Genomic DNA, 9,638 nt, shown 5'->3' with positions numbered 1-9,638 from the left:
AAGGATTCAAAGGGTCTTGTGATCCAGAAATTCTACAAAAAAAAGACCTTTTAATGAGTTCTGTTGCAGGAATAGATACCAATTTTTTTTTTGCCACATAGACAATGCATCAAGCAATAATGGACTTTTAAGATTTCAGAATCTTTGTCATATTAACACCTTGAGACCTCACAGTTTCTAAAAAATAATGAAAAATAAAATAAAAACAGGGTGTTAAGTTTGGAACTAACCTGACATTCTTAATCTTTATTTTTTTTAAAAAAATCTGTAAAACCTACAATAATATGGGAGTATAACTCCATTATCTGCATTCTCTCCTAACCTTTCACTTTGTAGGCTCAAAGATCAATTTTACATCAAATAAATCAGCTTCCAGGGTCCTTGAAAAAAAAGGCCTCTGGCTAGGACATGTAATCAATGTCCCCTTTACTAAAGACTGATGTTTACCCTTGCAAAGTATGCTTTATGCATACCTAGAGCAGTTACTAGGCACCTAAGTGACCGTGCCTTGCAGGACGTGCTCACATGTCTAAAGTTACTATGAATGTATGTATGTATTCAGTTACATCGCTTCAGTTAAACCTTTGCATAAAGAAGTTTAAAGGGTTTTGGTTTTTTGCTAGCTGCATTTTCTTTCAGAAAGGCTCATTGTTCACTAGGTTTGTTTCGCTCATTGCTTTTGGATGAGTTTGTGTTAACAGCCGGCTGTATTGTTAATACTTTTTCCTCCTAAATATAACATAACATCCATGTATGCTTATGTGTTTCAAGTTAATCTTTGCAAAAACATGTGTTTCTAACTTTTAGAAAAGCACTGTAGCTAAAAAAAAGCGATTCTTTTTATTGTGTTTAAGATGATGGTTTTAAAAATGCAGCAAAAATAATTTTTTATTAGGCTATAATTTCAAAAGTGGCCATTTCAATTGGATTTACTCCAATTTCAACTGGATTTGCTTCAAAATATTGTTTTCTCTTTCAGAGCAGTCAAGCCTTGATGTTACTAGAGGTTAAAGAAATCAAGTGGATGGTTTTATTAATCATCAACAAGGACTGGCAAACAACCTTTCCAGATGGGATTAGGTAACGTATCATATCTGGTAGGGTTTGTGATATGTGATTCTGTACCACTTGGATTTAAATTTTTATTTTGATGTAACAGATTGAAACACCTGGTAAGATCTCACCATATATCAGGGCTGTTAAAAGGGCCAGATGTGACACGTACAGGCCACGCCTACCTCAGCTCTGCAAATGGGGAAAAGTCACGAAACATCACATGACAGCAACATGACACCGCAAGTTTGATATATATTATAATGACTCAAAATGAAGTACATGTAGTCCTTGATTTACAACAGTTTGTTTAGTGACTGTTCAAAGTTACAATGACTCTGAAAAAAGTGACTTAAGATCATTTTTCATACTTATGACCATTGCAGCATCCCCATGGTCACATGATCTAAGTTCAGATGCTTGACAACTGACTCGTATTTTTGATTATTGTAGTGTCTTGGGCTCATGTGATGAGCCCAAGACACTACAATCATCTACGATCATCTAACAAGCATAATCAATTTTACGATCATCTAACAAGCATAATCAATAGGGAAGCCAGATTCACTTAATAACCATATAACTAATATAATGACTGCAGTGATTCACAACAACAGTGGCAAGAAAGGTCATAAAATGGGACAAAACTCACATTTTGACCAATGTCTCACTTAGCAACAGAAATTTTGGGCTCCATTGTGGTTGTAAGTCGACCTGTATGTTATATTTATTATGAATTCTTTTGGCCACAAAGTATAAAACCTCTCCCAACATAGATTTTTTTCTGCAAGTATATGTTTTAAAAACACAGCATGGAATGGAAATATTCTCATGTAAAAGAGAGCAGTACAAACAATCAAAACAAGATTTAAATGACACCTATGACCATTAGCAAAGCACAGCATCAGCATGTGGATGAATACTGAGTTTTAGGATACGTATTGGGAATTTCCTATCATTTTTCACTCTCAACGCCAAAATAATTAAGAAGCATTAAAAAGTAATTACAATGTATTCATTGGCATTTTTTAATTCATCCCAGTTGCTATATTTGAATTGTGTCTAGCTCTGCTTCACACAGATCAGTCTTAAGTGTGGCACCTGTACTGAACATTTTAGCATAAAACAGATGAGTGCTCCCTAATTTGATGCATTTCAGATGTCTTGGATTAAAATACTGAGGAATACAGCATTGCTAGTGCTAATGCTCATCAAGGATTCTGGAAGATGTAGGGCAACTTAGCTGGAGGGCATCAGGTTGAGGAAGACGGGAGTTGAAGATCAAGTCCACTGCTAAAGAGAGGGAACTAGGAGCTCCCAGCCAGGGAATAGCTCAATTTATTATAATAAGCAGTGACAGCAGCACAATCTGGATAGCTGCATGACTGAGCAATTTCAGAAACTGTTCTACTAAAAAGTGTACTGCTTTGGCCATCCATTATTATGATAAGTTTTTAAATGATTTCCCAGAGTCTCTGTGTGCATGTCAAAGTATAGCTCAGCACCAGTCTCCTGAAGTGCCACTTCCAGAACTGTTTCATACAAATTTCACAAAAACATAATGTGTTGGTTGGGAAACATAGACATTGTAATCCAATCTTCTGAGAGATGCCTTATTGAAAAGAGTGGTGCGAAACAATGCTTTGTTACACTGACTGTTCTTGTATAGTCATGTCAACAGCAGACCCCTAAAGAGATGAGTGTAAAATAATAAACAGCAATTCACATGGCCTGTGGCCTCCTTATTAAATGCTGTAAATACAAGAACATCACACTCCATTTGAAACACTTTCTGGAGTAATTTTCCTTTCCTCAAAAATAACTGATAGGAAAAAGAATTGTGCAACTATGTGCAACCGTGGGGAATGACTGCCAATCATTTGCCACAATATATATGTAGGCTAATGCGTCTAAACTTTTATTCAGTATAAAATACCTCACTATACTTCTATGGATTATTGTCTTTGCACTCTTCCAATGTAGCAAGAAATTGGCATAAACATTTTCTCATTACCCAATCAGAGTCCCGAACAGTGTCTCACTGTCACAATCAGCTGATCTTGAAAGGCCACCTAACTCTTTATATGTATGTAGGATGAGTCATAGTCATCTGGGAACAATACTCCTATAACAGCTTGAAGTCATCCAGAATTTCATTTTAATGAAATTTCTGTCTGTTGCAACAATAACAGAAGGCAAAAATAATAAAGACATTCATGAAAGTAAAGGCATGATTTCTATGAATCACAGAAAATTAATGATAAAGGATAGTAGAATCTTCTAGTAATCCAATTTATGCTCACTCCATTAGCCATTTCTTCTCTGATGGTTTGGGATCTAATCTCCCATTTTCGTTCAGAAAAATAAGAGTATAAGAAGTGAGCATACAACAAAGAGAAAAGGTAACGGCAGCATGAGATTAAAGCATAACTTTGTCAGTTGAGTAACGAAACCCTAGAATAAATAGATAACGTTTAGACTCTGATCTCACTGAGGTAAAATGCCTCTTTTAACTATCAGTGCATTGTATTTCACTTACTTCAACATGTGATAAGTCATCCCTATTAAAATTCAGATCCCTCTTGCAAATCTACCAACTCAACAGCTGTCACATTAGGCAATTATATTATATACATTATTAATTAGAAAAAATGTAATATTTTTTTATAAAATATTTTTTATAAATGAAATATTTCCTTATCACAGCAAAGCGTCCAAAATTTAAAGTACTTTCATATAGTAATCTAAATTATAATGAGACCATAGAAACCTTTTATACTTTAAGAATAAAGCATACTAAAGAACAGTTGATTGATTACAGCTTTTACTTGGGGGGGGGGGGGATGGTAAAAATAAAACTTGCATACATGCAATGAATTTAATTAAGGGTAGGTGGGTCATGTCATCAATAAATCACTTACTATCACTTTGTCAACACCTTATCTTTAGAAAAACAAATTGTCACTGTCCATACTGACTTTGTACTAGAGATAAAAAGAGAAAATGTAATTTGATCACATATTCTTCCTGGTGATCCTAAACCACCATGTACACAAAATAATGTCCTTATCTTCTTTTCTGAGCAAGTTGCCAAATTACATAAACAAAAATAACATGTGTCATCCCTTATATAATGCAGACACATAGAACCCCAAGAATAACCGTTTTGTTTCTCTTTATATAGAAAAATTGTCTGCTCAATTTCACAGTCCCATCTTTGATCTGTATACAATCAATGTGTGTGTGTGTGTGTGTGTGTGTATATGTATATATGTTTATATATATATATGTGTGTGTGTGTGTGTGTCTATGTGTATGTGTATATATATGTATATGTATGTATATATATGTATGTATGTATATGTATATGTATATGTATGTGTATGTGTGTGTATGTGTATGTGTATGTGTATTTATTTATGTATGTATATACATACATACATACATACATACACACACACACACAAACACACACACACACATATATATATATACACAACACACACGCACACACATACACCTTATGTACTTTAGATTGACTTGCTAGTAAAGTCCCAAAAGAGAAAGAATATGGTTTTTAAAATGTTATTTATTTGTGTAAATATTTTTTATAATGCAAAACTTCCCTGTCCTTGTCTAAACTATAAAAACTGTAGTTTAAACTATAAAATGTTAGAACAATAAAATAAAAAGTCAAAGAGATGTACATACAAAAATAAAGCCATACCAAATAAAACCAAATCTTACATGGTACCATCACCATTGTATTCCAAGAATAACCAAAAATAATGGGAAAATAACCAAGTTTTCAATGCATTCTGGAATATCATTGCAAAAATCAGATAGTACCTTTTGCAACTAACACATTGCATTAAAATAGCTTTCACAAACCTTTAAAGCTCCTACCAGACTTTATTTTTTTGGCTGCCACAGACTTACACTTCCTTTAGAAGACAATGAAGTAAAGATGGGATTACTAAAAGAGTGCAGAATGTTCTGTGTAAGAAAGAAAAATGAGAAAATAGTTGCTTTTAGACAAGAATAAATCTGGACAGGCTTCCTTAGAGACCATCCAATTAGCAATGAAAGAAGATAGAACATTTACTAATGTAATTTTACTTCTGAGTAGTGCAGAGATGGATTGTTGCCGGTTTGGCCTGATTTAGTAAAACCAGTAGTGGAATTCAGGCCTAGGTCGCACAACCAGCAGTGATGCAGGCCTCCCACTCCTCCAAACTGGTTTCCTCGCTGGTTTTTGCCAGTTCTCCGAACTACTCAAAGTTTCCGCTACCAGTTCTCCAGAACCTGTCAGAACCTGCTGGATTTCACCCCAGAACCCTCCCCTGGAGTAGTGGAATATACTTACCTTGAAGAAAAGACTATCAGGTATTGTTCACAAGGAAATAATTATTTATGTGCTAGAAACAAGATTAGGAATTTCCCAAATGAAAAGCTTCATTACTCGTATGAATATGTTAGCCCATATGTTGTTACTTGTGACAGAACAATAAATAACATTCTGACCTCCCTTTCCCTCCTACCAAAAAATATCAGGGTCCCCAATGACAAGATTAGCCATGTTATTTTGTCACCTGAAGCAGAAAAACCACAGAACGATAAAAAAATTGCTTATCCCAAATTCATTTCCCTGAAAACAAAGCTTCTGTTTTTCCATTTTATTCTCCAGGTATAGAATACCTGCTCTACTCACTTGTTTTTCAATTTGTTTTATTGGTGATGATGTGGAACTTTGATATTGCTTTTGTTTTTGCTCCACCTCTTTCCATTACTATGTGCCAGGCTGATCCTGCTTCTAAATCCAAAAAGGAGAAGTTCCCTTATCCATCTTATTTTGGAAATTAATTGAAATGTGGAAAAATGCAGATGCTGCAAGGCAGTAGGGAATGATTGAAGAATGACAAGCAAAACATTTGCTCTGTACTACTTGCTTAGAACTTAGAACTAGAATCAAGAAGCCCATATCTCATTCACTAGAAATGAACAGAATTACTATTCTCCCCTCTTTTTCCTTTCTTTTTCTCACAAGCCTTTTTTTCTTTTCTGTATTTTTACTTTTTAGTTTGTATTTATTTTTATTCATTCCATTGATAATTCTTAATAAAAATTATTTGAAAAAATATCACTGAATTTACAATTACTTCTCCATTAAACTGATTAAAAAGACCGCTCCTGTGTGAAGAGTGGAACATCTGCCAGTTTGAACTGAGGTAACAGAATGTGAGGCAACTGGCAGTTGGAACAGAGTTCTTTTCAGGTGAGGAGGAGGAGTAGAACTCCATAGTATCAGAGCATGTTAATTACTATATAAAAAATACTAATGAGATGATGGTCATTTCAACAAATCCTTTCTTAGTGAGCACCTAGAAGCCAAGAGGAAAATACATGCCAAATTTCAAGTTTGTAGGCTTTATGGTTCTGGAGATTTCATGATGAGTGAGTGGTATTTGCCGTGTGTGTGTGTGTGTGTGTGTGTGTGTGTGTGTGTGTAACGTAATATATTTGATAACAATTAACAAAGTTATGGTCCTTTACATTATTTCAAATTGATTTACTAGTGCTGTGTTCCACAACCTCGGTAACTCTAAGATATGTGTGGACTTAAACTTCCAGGATTCCCAGTTGTGCCAGATGAAGTCCACACAAAAATGGACTTCAAGGTTGAGAAGAACTAATAAATTGTTAACTGAATGGGCATTCCCACCTGAACCCTGGAAGATTATCAACAGACTATAGGCAAGATTTAAAAGCATAGCTGTTTCAAAGGAGCACACAACCAGACAATTGCAATGAGAGCTGGAAATAATGGACGACAAAATGGAAAGGCAAATCTCTGATTCCAAGATATAGAGATGGAACAGAAGGGGTCCTTGGTGCTTTCTGAGCTTGCTTGTTTTCTTACAAATGCTTCATTACCCTAAGTAGGTAACGTCATCAGTGTTAGAAAGGAGTGTTGTTTGCTTTCAGTTTATATTCTGGTGTCTTGCCTGTTTGTGTGGGTGGGAGAAGTCTTAGAGATTCTTTGGTTGACCTGTTTACTGATTGATCTTTGACAGTTTCTTGATTGGGTAGTGCTTCTTGATTGTTGGTCTGAAGTTAACCTTAGAGTTAATCCATGCTGATCTGAGTGTTAGTTACTGGTAGAGCGGTGCTGGAGTCTTTTTCTCTTTGGGGCTGGTTGATGATCTCTTTTTCATAGTCTATAGATGTTGTTAATGTCTATGTGTCTATTGATGGCAGATTTGTCAGAGTGCCAAGCTTCTAGAAATTCCCTAGCATTTTTGGACTTAAGCCTGCATAGGTTAACTCTGCATAGGTTAACTCCAAGGTTAATGTCAGACTACAATCAAGTAAGTAACACACCAATTCTGCAGTCAGCAGAATTAGGCTTCAATACTGCATTCTAACCCCTGCATCACCACGGCTCTTGTTGTTGTGTATTAATTGTACATTATTGTTATATTACAAGGAAAATACATGAATGAAAGGAACTAGAAGCCAAGAATAAAAGGTTGAGTAGGCTGGTGTTGCTTGAAACATCAGGCTCCAAATCACCAGATTAGAAAAAAATTGAATTTTTAGTTCGTCAAGAATAAAAACATATTTGAACTAATTTAAGTGACAGAGCTATTATTAAGCACAGTTTATGTAGAAGCCAATAAGTGCTTTAAAATAACATGCAGTGACATTCTTATAAGAACTCATGCCATATAATGGGAAGGCAGTACCTTAACCATGGTTTGCTGAATAGTTCATAAGAGCTGTGGTGACACAGTGGCTAGAATTCAGTACTGCAGGCTAACTCACTACTCACTCCATTCACAACAGCTCAGTTGTTCCATCCTTCCAAGCAGTGGTGGGATTCAAATTGTTTAACTACCAGTTCTGTGGGCGTGGCTTTGTGGGCATGGCTTGGCTTGGTGAGCATGGCAGGGGAAGGATACTGAAAAATCTCCATTTCCTCCCGATCAGTAGGGACTCAGGAGGCAGAGAATAGATGGGGGTGGATCAGAAGTGGTATTTAAGTTCCACATGTGGTTGGAGAAAATGACACACAAACAAATAGACTTTAAACCAGAGGTCTTTTTATTGGGGATCATACCAGAAACCTACCACAAAGACTTAAAATATCTGATTGTAAATGTGTTAACATCAGCCAGAAGTGTATTTGCAAAAAACTGGAAAAACGAAACAATACCAAAACAGGAAGAAGTTATCCGAAAAATAATGGACTGTGCTGAAATGAGTAAATTGACATTTGAAATTAGAGAGCAAGAGGATGAACAATTTTATAAGATATGGGATTTGTTTTATCGGTGGCTAGGGGGAAAAAAAACTTTGGAAATAAAAAATGATATACCTATGCCTTAATTGAAGAAAGTAAATGATGATATAATTATGCTGTGAAATAATTTAACAATGACACAATAAAGAATTAATATAAGGTCTGGGGATATAATGTATAAGGTTAAGAACTTATTATAATGATATTTCGCTGCTGATAAGCAATTCTAATAGGGGAACAAATGAAAACTGGTATATATAGGCAGCGATGCTTTGTTGAAAAATGAAGGAATAAGATCTCTGTTTGAAGGTATGAAATGCAAGGTTAACAATAAATATAAGTATACTTTCTGGGGAAAAATAATGCTAATGTTAACTGAATATATATTGTAGAATGAAAATGAGGCCTTTAGTTATATTAGATGAAATATTTGAGACAGTAAATATTATTTGAAGATGCAGATGTTAAAACACTTGTAACCAAACGACATGCCGCATGTGATGATGGTTTTTTTTCTTTTTTTTTTCTTTTTTCCCTTTTTTTTTTAAACCCTAGGTTATTGTGGTGTCTATTAAATATACAACAGAGCGATACAGGATGCGTGTATGGGGGGAAACATAGTAGGGATGCACCTGTAATCAAATGACATATTGTATGGGATGATGGGTTTTTTTTTTCGTTTTTTGTGTGTGTGGGGGGGTCCTTTTCCCTTTGCCTTTCTTTTTCTATTGTTATGTGATTATGTTGTCTATGTAGTAAAAAATAATTTTTTTAAAAAAAAAGAAGTGGTATTTAAGTGGTATCTACTCAAAAATTCTGCTACCGGTTCTCCAGAATTGGTCAGAACCTGCTGAATACCACCTCTGCTTCCAAGGTCAGTAAAATGAGCACCCAGATTGTTGTGGGCAATAGGCTGATTCTATAAAACTGCTTAGAGAGGGCTGTAAATCACTATGAAACAGTATATATGTCTAAGTGCTTTTGCTAAGTTACATACATAACTCTAAGATGTAACTGCAAATTATGACACAATATTATATTAGGCTGTATGTGAAAGCAACCTAGTTACTTAGAATTGTGATGTTTCCCCTACTGCTAGGAAGAAAAAAAAACTAGATATGTCAGAAGTTGCCAGTATACAAGGGAGCATTGCTCTGGTATTCTTTCCATACCATTGTTAAATCTTCCTCTCTCCTTTCTTTGCTTCTCTCTCAATATTTTTGGATCTGCCAGAAATATTAGTTATAAATCTGGTTAAATCAATACAATCTGGTTCGTAGGG

General features: G+C 35.1%; 1 long non-coding RNA gene across 1 annotated transcript in view; it reads left to right on the top strand.

Moving 5' to 3' along the window:
* The first annotated feature begins 447 nt into the window (after positions 1-447).
* The window catches only part of LOC116510020, a 49,781-nt gene continuing 40,590 nt past the window's right edge, over positions 448-9,638 (top strand). Inside the window, exons 1-2 of the long non-coding RNA XR_004255596.1 lie at positions 448-546; positions 980-1,080. This is a non-coding gene — a long non-coding RNA (uncharacterized LOC116510020). The remainder of the gene's footprint in view (positions 547-979; positions 1,081-9,638) is intronic.

The sequence above is a fragment of the Thamnophis elegans genome, chromosome 6 (genome assembly GCF_009769535.1).
Source record: "Thamnophis elegans isolate rThaEle1 chromosome 6, rThaEle1.pri, whole genome shotgun sequence".
Taxonomy (NCBI): domain Eukaryota; kingdom Metazoa; phylum Chordata; class Lepidosauria; order Squamata; family Colubridae; genus Thamnophis; species Thamnophis elegans.
Note: the sequence above shows the minus strand (reverse complement) of the source record. Positions and strands in the feature narration are given on the sequence as shown.